We start from the raw sequence: 10,816 nt of genomic DNA, 5'->3' as shown, positions 1-10,816 counted from the left end.
AAAGGTGTGTGTGTGTGTGTGTGTGTGTGTGTGTGTGTAAATCACACTATTGACACTATAGGACTTATGCCTCTGTGTAGCAACATATTACTGAGGACCCATTCCTGCCTGTGGAATGTTTGAGCAGACTACTTAGCATGACAAATGCAACCCAAATGTATCATGAAGATAAGAAAAGCTCACAATGGCTGTTTCTAGGAAGGGCCCAGAAGACACTGAAAAATCTGCTTAGTGTTTTCCCCATGGCCCTATCACTGTAGGATCAGACAACAGTGCTCACACCTGCCTGACACTGGGTGATTTGCAAAATGCCCTTCTGCCCAGCAAGGTAGGGGCTGCTCACTCTTTGAATAGTCTGGGTCTGTGATGAGAGGCTGTCCCCAGGAGGCTGATTAATGTCCATGTTTACTTCTCACTCCAGCAATTCTAGTTGATACAACCAAGAAACCAATGACACAAAACACCCACCTGTGAAGAAACTGCAGCCCCTGCTTTGAACCCCCACATTGGGCTCACAGAGAGGGATGGCTGTTACTCCACTGATATTTGTCTGATTCGGATACATAATGTCCTTCCCATCTGGTGGGGACCAACCCAACAAGAGCTGCCTGCACGTCTTGTACACTTTGTGGGTCTCCATTCCCCAAAAGCAAATCTTCATTTGCAATTTATTAATTGCTTTAGAACATCAACAAATGGAGGATTTGATGATGTAACAATAATTATTGAAATATGCTGTTGGCTAAGCACATTCGGGATCAGATTGCTGTAGATTTGAATCCCACCTCTGGAATTTACCTACAATGAGAGGAGGCAAGTCATGTTACCTCTGTAAGCCTCAATCTCTAATATGCCCAGTACTCTCCCCACTGGAAGTCATGACTATCTGAGGATCATGTGATTACTTAGAAAACACAAAGATGTAGGTAGGACGTTTCATGTTTAATGACATTTCATTATCCTTGTGAATTCAAGAGGTTCTACGGGAGAGAAGAATCTCACTGCTCATGTTCAAGACAGAGTCAATTTTGACCTATATTCATGTAAGCATCAGAAGGAGGCCCTTTCCTAAGTGTACACCATGTAAAGCATAAATGCTTATCTTTTCAGTAGCCATGTATTATTTTACGGTATCTGTGTCTCTGACAATCACAGAAGCTTAGAAGTGGAGAATAATATTGTCCTTGTTTTTGAAAGCTTAAGCCAATCGAGTTGTATTTGTAAAATGGAAAACTAATTCCCTGTCAGGTAATGAAAGCCCACAGGATAGGTCCCCCTTAATAGTAGAATGACTAACGTGATAATACACAGATGTGTCTGTCTCAGAGTAACTATCAAACTCTCAGGAGTCAATGGGGAGTAGGAGAGAATTCTAACGTGTCATAATCTCCCCTTACTATTGGAATGGGGACAATGGGCATCTCCTTTACCTGAAGAGACTTCAGTTAGTAAAACCTTCCTTGCATCTCTGCATTACTCCATCTGCCCCTCCCCACTGAAGGAGGAATCAACTGTCTGGCAAATCTGGAAACAGGAACAGCCACCAAAGCAAACCTCACCTCATTCTTGTTGGGATATGCCTGTGTCTGGTCTCCGCTCCACCATGGGTTACAGGACTTTCCCCCTGAGAAGACCTGCTATTTCAGAGAGACAACTTTACTAGACAGGTAACTCTATCTATTTTAGGGCTCAGTAGTATCAAACTATCACTGCTAAATGTGTAAGCCATTTTCCCACAGCCAACAGTTTTGAAGCTGGCAATTTGATCTCTATTTGTCTGACTTGTCTATCTCTCGATCGATACAGAACTTGGGTGGGGACAAGAGGGACAATATTTTTTTTAATTGCCATAAAATCCAGCAAATATCATTCTATTCTGATTTAATGTTAAAACTTTGTAAAGTTAATATGCGTCAATATTTTTTTCATCTATTGGAGGGGGATGGTAAAATGACCTTATGTACAGTTATAGGATAAATTATAAAAACCCATACCATGCATTCTCAACAGGAGTGATATTACCTGCCTTCAGCATACATCACTCACGAATTTCACTGGTCACCTTGACTAGCAGCAAGGAACTGGTCATTGTAGCCTTGTTCTAGCTGGGAGGCTGCCCAAGGAAGGAAGTTATAGAGTTATGGGCAAAAGTTTCTTCCAGAAGTGGTTCAGAGAATTCCCAGTAATCACAAACAAAGTTCAAACCCTTCTCAAGAGGCAGGAGTTGGTCTAATCTGAGGAAGCGGGAGTTTCAGCAGTGTGGTAAAAAGGTAAGAGACAGGGCAAGACCAAGATTATGTTCAAGAAAGCTTTCCAAATGTCGAAAGGGAAATTTGAAGTGATGATGATACTGCCATCTGTGGGGATCGCGTAGTGACCACACATCTCATCTAACCCAATCTTAGGAGCTCTTTAATCTTTGCCATATTCATGACAAGGACATGCCCAAGCTGACAGGGGTTCCCTGATCAGCTGAGCCTCAGGTGCTAAGCCTGATGAGTGGTGCTAGGCCATTGAGCTGTGGGGTGGTTTCTTATGCCACCATAGCTGATGTAGAAGTGTGTAAGTGATGAGAGTTACTAGTCTAACGTTATAGAACTTGTGAGTAGCTGAGTTGAGATTCACAAGATGTTAACACTTCAAAACCAGTTCATATAAGTTCTATATCCAGACACTGGACTAGTTAGGATGAAATGCATGTTTTGCCCTTGAAGTTTAGCTGGGATACAATACAGAGGTCTCACATGGACTCCAGAAATCCAGAAAAACCAAAACTTGGATTCCCAAGGGATTAATACTGTAATGTTAACATTAACACTGTAAGCTCAGTAAGGACAGAAATGTATCTGCCTTGTTTGTTGTTTTATCCTCAGCACCTAGTATAGTGTCTGCATAGATTAAGTGTCCAGTTGAATGAATTAATGAATGAATGACATCATTCACTATATAATTTCAAGTTAGTCCATCGGATATTCTTTCCTGCTTTGTCAAATATTAGTTGGCCATACATTTGTGGGTCCATTTCTGGGTTCTCTATTCTGTTCCATTGATCTGAGTGTCTGTTCTTGTGCCAGTACCATACTGTCTTGATGATTACAGCTTTGTAGTATAGCTGGAAGTCTGGGATTGTGATGCCTCCTGCTTTGGTTTTCTTTTTCAAGATCGCTTTGGCTATTCGGGGTCTTTTCTGGTTCCATACCAATTTTAGGATTATTTGTTCTAGCTCTGTGAAGAATGCTGCTATTATTTTGATAGAGATTGCACTGAATATGTAGATTGTTTTGGGTAGTATTGACATTTCAACAATATTTGTTTTTCCTATCCAGGAGCATGGAACCGTTTTCCATTTTTTTGTGTCTTCTTCAATTTCTTTCATAAGCTTTCTAGAGTTTTCAGTGTGTAGATTTTTCACCTCTTTAGTTAGATTTATTCCTAGGTATTTTATGGTTTTTGGTGCAACTGTAAATGGGATCAATTCCTTGCTTTCTCTTTCAGTTGCTTCATTGTTGGTGTATAGGAAAGTAACCAATTTCTGTGCATTGATTTTATATCCTGCAACTTTGCTGAATTCATGAATCAATTCCAGCAGCTTTTTGGTGGAATCTTTTGGGTTTTCCATATAGACTATCATGTCATCTGTGAAGAGTGAAAGTTTGATGTCTTCCTGGCCGATTTGGATGTCTTCTATTTCTTTTGTTGTCTGATTGCAGAGGCTAAGACTTCCAATACTATGTTGAATAACAGTGGCGAGAGTGGACATCCCTGTCTTGTTCCTGACCTTAGGGGGAAAGTTGTCTGTTTTTCCCCATTGAGGATGATATTAGCGCTGGGTTGTTCATATACAGCTTTTATGTTCTCAAAGTATGCTCCTTCTATCCCTACTTTCTTAAGGGTTTTTATCAAGAAAGGATGCTGTATTTTGTCGAATGCTTTCTCTGCATCTATTGAGAGGATCATATGGTTCTTGTCCTTTCTTTTATTGATGTGATGAATCAGGTTAATTGTTTTGCAGATATTGAACCAGCCCTGCATCCCAGGTATAAATCCCACTTGGTCATGGTGAATAATTTTTTTAATGTATTGTTGGAGCTGGTTAGTATCTTGTTGAGGATTTTTGCATCCATGTTCATCAGGGAAATTTGTCTATAGTTCTCCTTTGTAGTGGGGTCTCTGGTTTTTGAATCAAGGTAATGCTGGCTTCATAGAAAGAGTTTGGAAGTTTTCCTTCCATTTCTATTTTTTTGGAACAGCTTCAAGAAAATAGGTGTTAACTCTTCCTTAAATGTTTGGTAGAATGCCCCTGGAAAGCTACCTGGCCCTGGACTCTTGTTTTTTGGCAGATTTTTGATTACTAATTTGATTTCCTTACTGGTTATGGGTCTGTTCAGAGTTTCTTTTTCTTCCCGTTTCAGTTTTGGTAGTGTATATGTTTCTAGGAATATGTCCATTTCTTCCAGATTGCCCATTTTATTGGCATATAATTGCTCATAATATTCTCTTATTATTGTTTTTATTTCTGCTGTGTTGGTTGTGATCTCTCTTCTTTCATTCTTGATTTTATTTACTTTGGTCCTTTACTTTTTCTTTTTGATCAAACTGGCTAGTGGTTTATCAATTTTGTTAATTCTTTCAGAGAACCAGCTTCTGGTTTCATTGATCTGTTCTACTGTTTTGTTTTGTTTTGGGTTTTTGTTTTTGTTTTTTTTGGTTTTGATAGCATTAATTTCTGCTCTAATCTTTATTATTTCCTGTCTTCTGCTGGTTTTGGGTTTTATTTGCTGTTCTTTTTCCAGCTGCTTAAGGCATAAGGTTAGTTTGGTCACTCAGTGAAAGGTGATAAGACCATTAAATTTAGGTACAATTTAATGAGAATTACAAATATTATTAGATTATTAAATGCTAAGACATTTCTCAAGAGCCCTCCAGAAAAAATTAATCATTTGTAACGTCAGGTCCTCACTTTGGTGAAGTCCTTGGAAATGAAATTGCTCTTTCCCAGCAGACTGCTCTATAAATGCCAAGCTTACTGCCTGAATTCATTCTAGGTTATGCTGCCTGAAGATGATGAGATTGCTATGTTGGACTTCTTTGGAACAGATGGGAGGGTTGCTTCAAATAGTGTTTTCTTTTCCAATCTTTCATCAAACATTCTCTTGTCCCTATTTTTATACTGAGATCTAATTAGCATTTTATCTTTGATTTCAATTTCACAAAAGACATGAGAAAGGCCTTAACAAAGATTAAGTGAAATTGTGATTTATTTTTATGTTTGTATTTCCTTTTTATGTGCTCCATTCCCTGCTGCCCCTGACAAGTTCTAAGAGTTGAAATAACTCTATGGTGGGTTTTGCAGCTAAGTAACTGTTTGATCTTAGGCCAGTAATTCAACATACCTGGGCTTCAACTTGCTAAATTTCTAATTTGAATAATAAAAATGCTGTGTGGAATTAAATTTGAGGTCCTTTTCTTCTCTGAAGGATTTATGATTCCATGTGTGAGGGGCCACTAGGTAGAATGAATTACTGTGCTGTGAATCAACCTTGCCTTGAGGTTGAATGATCATAATTGGATTATCATTGAAGAAACGTCATGAATCAGGCACTGCTCTGGAAAGGCAGCAAGATAGACACACAGTGAGGATTCATATGGATTTGGAAGAATATCTAAGAAAGAACAAGGGGTCCAAATATTGCTATGTCTCTTGAGTCAGAAAGCAGCCTGATAGCATTTCGAGACTGGCATGTTCTAAAAGGTCCCAGAGAGTGAAGCTCTTTCAGTTTGGTTAGAACAAAGGTAAACTCAGAGTGTCTTCACAAATGGGGATTCTTTGTAAGGACATGAAGAGAGAGGGGAAAAAAAGATATTCTTTCAGCAGTGATATAGCCATGCCCCAAAGGCAACCAGAATGTCATGATATATTTGTAACTCTGGCATCATGGTCTCCAATGATCTGCAAGTTTAGATAGAGTGCAGAGAGAAAATATATTAGAGGATCTATTTATGTTTTTTAGCTTACTATTTATCTTTTTAAACTTTGAGTGGTTTTCTGATAACACATATCATAAATAAGGATAGACATCTAAGTCATATACACATAAAAATATATTATTAACTGTATGTGGCAGAGAGAGTCATGCTTGCCAAATAGCTTCCTTACATTTCCCAGCCCTGTGTAATTAAATGGATTTATCTGGAAACTCTTGGAAAACAAAATTTGAGCAGAAGTGACATGTGTCATTTCCCTGTTGAAGCCATGTAAACCTCACCATAATTCTCCAGTCTCCCTTGCCTCTGGCTGTAACTGAGGAGTCTGCATGTTCTAGATGCATGTAACTATAAAGTGGTGGATCCATCTATCCACCTGGGTCTCTGAGTAACTACATACAGCAGAGCTCCCACTGGCACTGGAGAAGAAATGTATATAAGAAATAAAATACTGTTAGTTTAAGCTAGTGAGATATTGGAGTTATTTGTTACTGCAGAAAAGCATAACTTTTCCTGACTAATGAAGGATGCCTATTCCCATTTTGGCGGGGGGGGGATAGAGTGAAAAATTTATATAATTTGTTTACTTTTGTTTTTGCTAACACTGTCTTTAGGTTTCCCAAGTGATGCAACCTGACGAGTTCTCCAATCTGTAGATGCCACTCATCTTTACTGCAATTAACTGCGGTCAAGGTACCAGGCTCATGAAATGAGAAAAGTCCTTTTTGTGATCACTTCTGCCATTAGGGGGAGGGACTTTTGGGAAGGGACATGTTACTTCAGGGATTTTCAATTGAACACGATTCATCAATTTCACACAGAGACATCAAGTCCAGGAAGAGAAGCTAACAAATAATCTTGCACTCAAGGAACTTATCTTTGTCAACTCTGTGGTCCAATTTCTCATAGATCTTAATCAGCAGAAGGCCTTTAATAAGTGATTTGTGAATGAATGGAAAGTCTGGATGAAGAAATATATGCTGGAATCAGTGGCTTTCGCAAGAGGAAGGTGGCAGTGTATTAAGTACGAGGGAACTGTCTTTGGCAGAAGGCCAATCCTTTGGGAATGAGGTCTTCTTAATGAAAAATTCTGCAAACCTGTTTCAATTCACACATTCATTCAACAAATAGTTATTGGGTGCCCTTTAATGTTCTCAGGTCACCTTCCCAAAATAACTGCAATGAAAATGTTTTCCACTTTTTCCTCTTCATCTAGAAAGATCTATTTTAAACGATGGGATTGTGGATTTGAGCACTGCTTTTTGAACACAGTCACGAATCCAGGCATTTGGTCCAGGCAGTGCCGGGAGGAGAATGGGTAATGATTTTAACAGAGCCTGCTGCAAACGCCTACTCGTTCTTCCACAAGCAACTAATCTTAGGTCTCAGCAATGCAATATCCCAGTGAATAGAGGGATGAAATGGACTAAGAGGTGAAATGCTGCCAACAACAGAAGCCAGAAGTACCTCACTCTTCAAGGATCTCTCACTGGTGTCAGCTTGGGTCAGAATGGTGTTGCAGTGGGCTGGTGCTGGGTGCTACTCTGACCTCTTTGCCAGGGGCCAGGATGAGAGCTGGTGCTGATAGCTCTTAACGTAATGCCTGGGCAATTTCCTTTTGAATAGAAAAGGAAATGGGTGAAAATGCTCTCATATGTGCTTTTAGTAATGATGTGCAGAGAATTTTAAACAAGACTGTAAAGGTTTAACTTTAATAATTCATCAATCAAGACACCAACTACATGCTTGGCAGTAGGTAAAGACCCAAGCGAAATCAACACAGGACCCTGTCTTTAAAAGCTTTACATTTTTACTGGTGGTTACCAAAGAAAATGATCAATGGATAAAAAGAATCCAGAACAGAAAAATGGTATCAGTATTGACGAGCAGAAGAGTATAGCAGACAGGAAGGCAGACTGTGGAGGAAAGTGGCTGAGTAGCCTGGGTTCAAATCTCAGCTCCAGCACTTAATAACAAAATAGACCAAGGCAGTTTATTTAACCTTTGTGCAATTTTCTCATTTAAACTATGAGAATAATATGAGTACTTCAAATCAGAACAGATGAAGTGTTTAGAAATGTGAGTAGCATGTGGTTAGGAATGACTGTTAGCTATTATTAGGGCAATTGAGATGTAGAGGGATATTATTTTGGTTGATTATTTTTTCTCATCAAATAGTCTTCCTGTATCATTATCTTCCTGTTAGAATTTGGTTGCTCTGAGGAACTTTACTGAGTTAACATAATCTGTTATGGTACATCAAGACCACTGGTCTGGAATTCTGGCAGCAGGGATTCACTATCTCCATGGCCTCCAGATAGATGAAGAGTTGTCCCAATGCTTAGCTCTCTCCTGGGATCACAAATTGTTCTTTTGAGAAAGAAAGAAAGAAAGAAAGAAAGAAAGAAAGAAAGAAAGAAGAAAGAAAGAAAGAAAAAAGGGAAAGGGTTTCTTTAATGAAGGGCTAAAACCTTCATTATGCACCTCCTTCTATCCTCTTCAACCAAAATTGCCTCTCTTCTCTCCACTGATCTAAATTCTGTGTGTCTCAGAATCCAGGGGTCTATGCAGGATCTATATTTAGGGATGAGGTGGAAAAAAGGAGTGAATTTTTGAGTCATGAATTATCTCAGTGAATCTCTATATGCCCCAACCCTTCTGAGAGCTTTAGTTAGAAGTGAAAATCTGGTCCATTCAGAGCATGAAGCCTCTCTATGTCCCGAAGATTCTTTCTGATGATAGATTTATCACTGGTTCAGCTTCCTCATTGGCCAGATCAGCCTCAAGGGGAATTGTTAATGAAGGCTGTCTGTGTCCCTGATCTAGTCCTGCCTATCAGCTACTTCTTTGTCTTAGGGCTTTTGATTATTCACCAACTTATGTGACCAAGGCTTGCTCACCTGACACAGTTCACTCATACTGATGATGGCCACCACATCCCAGTGTCTATTGTCTTATTTGTTAGCATCATTGGTCAGGACGACTCCATCCTTCATGTAAACCCTTCATAGTATACCAGTGCACTGTCTCCTCTGTTTGACCTGCTGCTTGAAGGTCAGTGGAATAATCTCTCTTTAGATTTCTCTGACTTCATTTAACAACTCATCTGATAAGGTTGGGACAATCTCCCCTTTGGTTGACTCGAAGCCAATTGATTGGGGACCTTAATTACATCTTCAAAATCCCTTGAACTTTGCCATGTAAAGTACGCTACTCATGGGAGTGATAAACCTTCATACTCACACATCCTGCCCATATTCAAAGGGAAAGGATTATACAGGGCAGGAATCTTGGGGCCATTTGAGATTTCTGCTTACAACAGTTTGGAAAGATCTTTAAACAAGTATGAAGATCCAGCACATTTTTCCATTTCATTCTCATGAATACTTTTTTTCAGTTTTTCACTTAACCATGCAAATTATAGTAGGCCTGGCATGTGGACTAAATTAAAGCCTAGTTTGCACTGTTGCCAACCACAGCCATAAAATGGAGTCTAGTCTGGGACGCAGGAGATTTATGTTTTAGTCACATCCCTACACACTGATATGTAGAGTATTCTCAGGGGATAGGCTGTATCTCACTGAATTTCCATTTCTTCCTACTTGTTGGACACTATTACCAGTTATTCTTCCAGCTCTTAGGTTCTTTTGTTCAATAATCTGTAGGTATAACTGTTTGATGACAAATCCATGATGAAAAGTTGAGTAAGTGGGAGAGGGTAAGATGAGCCAAAGACCATCAAAGATAAGAGAAACGAATAGAAGATGAAAAGCCTGGAGTCAACTCCTCAGCATTGTCCAGAAAAGGCAGGCTCTGCTTAGGCTTTAGGAACCTGGGTCCTCCCCAGAAAGGTCTTGTGAACATCCTAGGAAGCCAGGGGAATATATATGTACTCCCAGGCCACAGACTTGCCCTTTAAGCCTGAAGCCAAAACAACATTTTTCCTGCTGGTATCTGAACTGAGAATGTGAATGTTAGCTTTGCCATTTTCATGGTTAAATGGTTTTATGCTGGGAACTTTGAAGCTAGAGGTTTGCATAAATCAAATTTAAAGACAGATTAGATATCCCCAACTCCCATATGTACAAACCTCAATCTTCAATTTTCAAAGGGCAGTAAAATTTCTTAATCAGCCCATATATCTCCATGGTTGGAACAGTTCCCACAAATATGACAGCAAGAGTTTTCTATCAAAGCTGAATCTGTCTGGGGGACGATCAGTTTGCAGGCTTTCCTTCAAGTGTGGTCAAGCTTCAGTTAGGATAAATGGCAGGGGTTGGCCCTGGGATGGGTGGCCGTGTGATACAAGGGTAATTGAATATGGCTGCTCCAAGCCTGAGATGGATTTAACAGACTAAGAGCTCTGGAGACAGCAAACCTGACTCAGAAGTTGGCTGTGACTTTATGAGCCCTGGGACTTATTAACTGACCAGTTTTTCCCTCTATAAAATAAGGGATAATTATAACTACAAATTGCATGGCCTTACAGTCATGGGGTCACTATTGCCCAAGGCTGACCCTCAGCCCTGCATGTTCTAATTACTCACTAGGGTTGCCATGTTCTTGAATAACCATTGAGGTCAATAAAGTAAAAGTTAATAATCATTGAAGCCAGTCTGTGATGTGTCAAGCACTGTTTTAAGCACTTTGTATATGTTTTCTTTTATACATAACCACGTTATAGACTGAATTGTTTCTTCCCCCAAATTTGTATGCTGCAGCTTTAATTCCCAATGTGAATATTTACAGACAGAGCCTTTAAGAAGGCAAATAAAGTTATATGAGGTCACAAGGTGGGTCCTTGATCCAGGAGTACTAGTGTCCTTATAAG

The 10,816-nt window shown here is 39.5% G+C and overlaps 1 long non-coding RNA gene across 1 annotated transcript; it reads left to right on the top strand.

The window, feature by feature from the left end:
• The first annotated feature begins 1,189 nt into the window (after window positions 1-1,189).
• LOC122497440 lies at window positions 1,190-10,595 on the top strand. The gene is made up of 2 exons (XR_006301111.1): window positions 1,190-1,667; window positions 6,600-10,595. It is a non-coding gene; the product is annotated as an uncharacterized LOC122497440 (long non-coding RNA).
• The last annotated feature ends 221 nt before the right edge of the window (window positions 10,596-10,816 follow it).

Source organism: Prionailurus bengalensis, chromosome A3 (assembly GCF_016509475.1).
Source record: "Prionailurus bengalensis isolate Pbe53 chromosome A3, Fcat_Pben_1.1_paternal_pri, whole genome shotgun sequence".
Lineage (NCBI taxonomy): Eukaryota > Metazoa > Chordata > Mammalia > Carnivora > Felidae > Prionailurus > Prionailurus bengalensis.
Note: the sequence above shows the minus strand (reverse complement) of the source record. Positions and strands in the feature narration are given on the sequence as shown.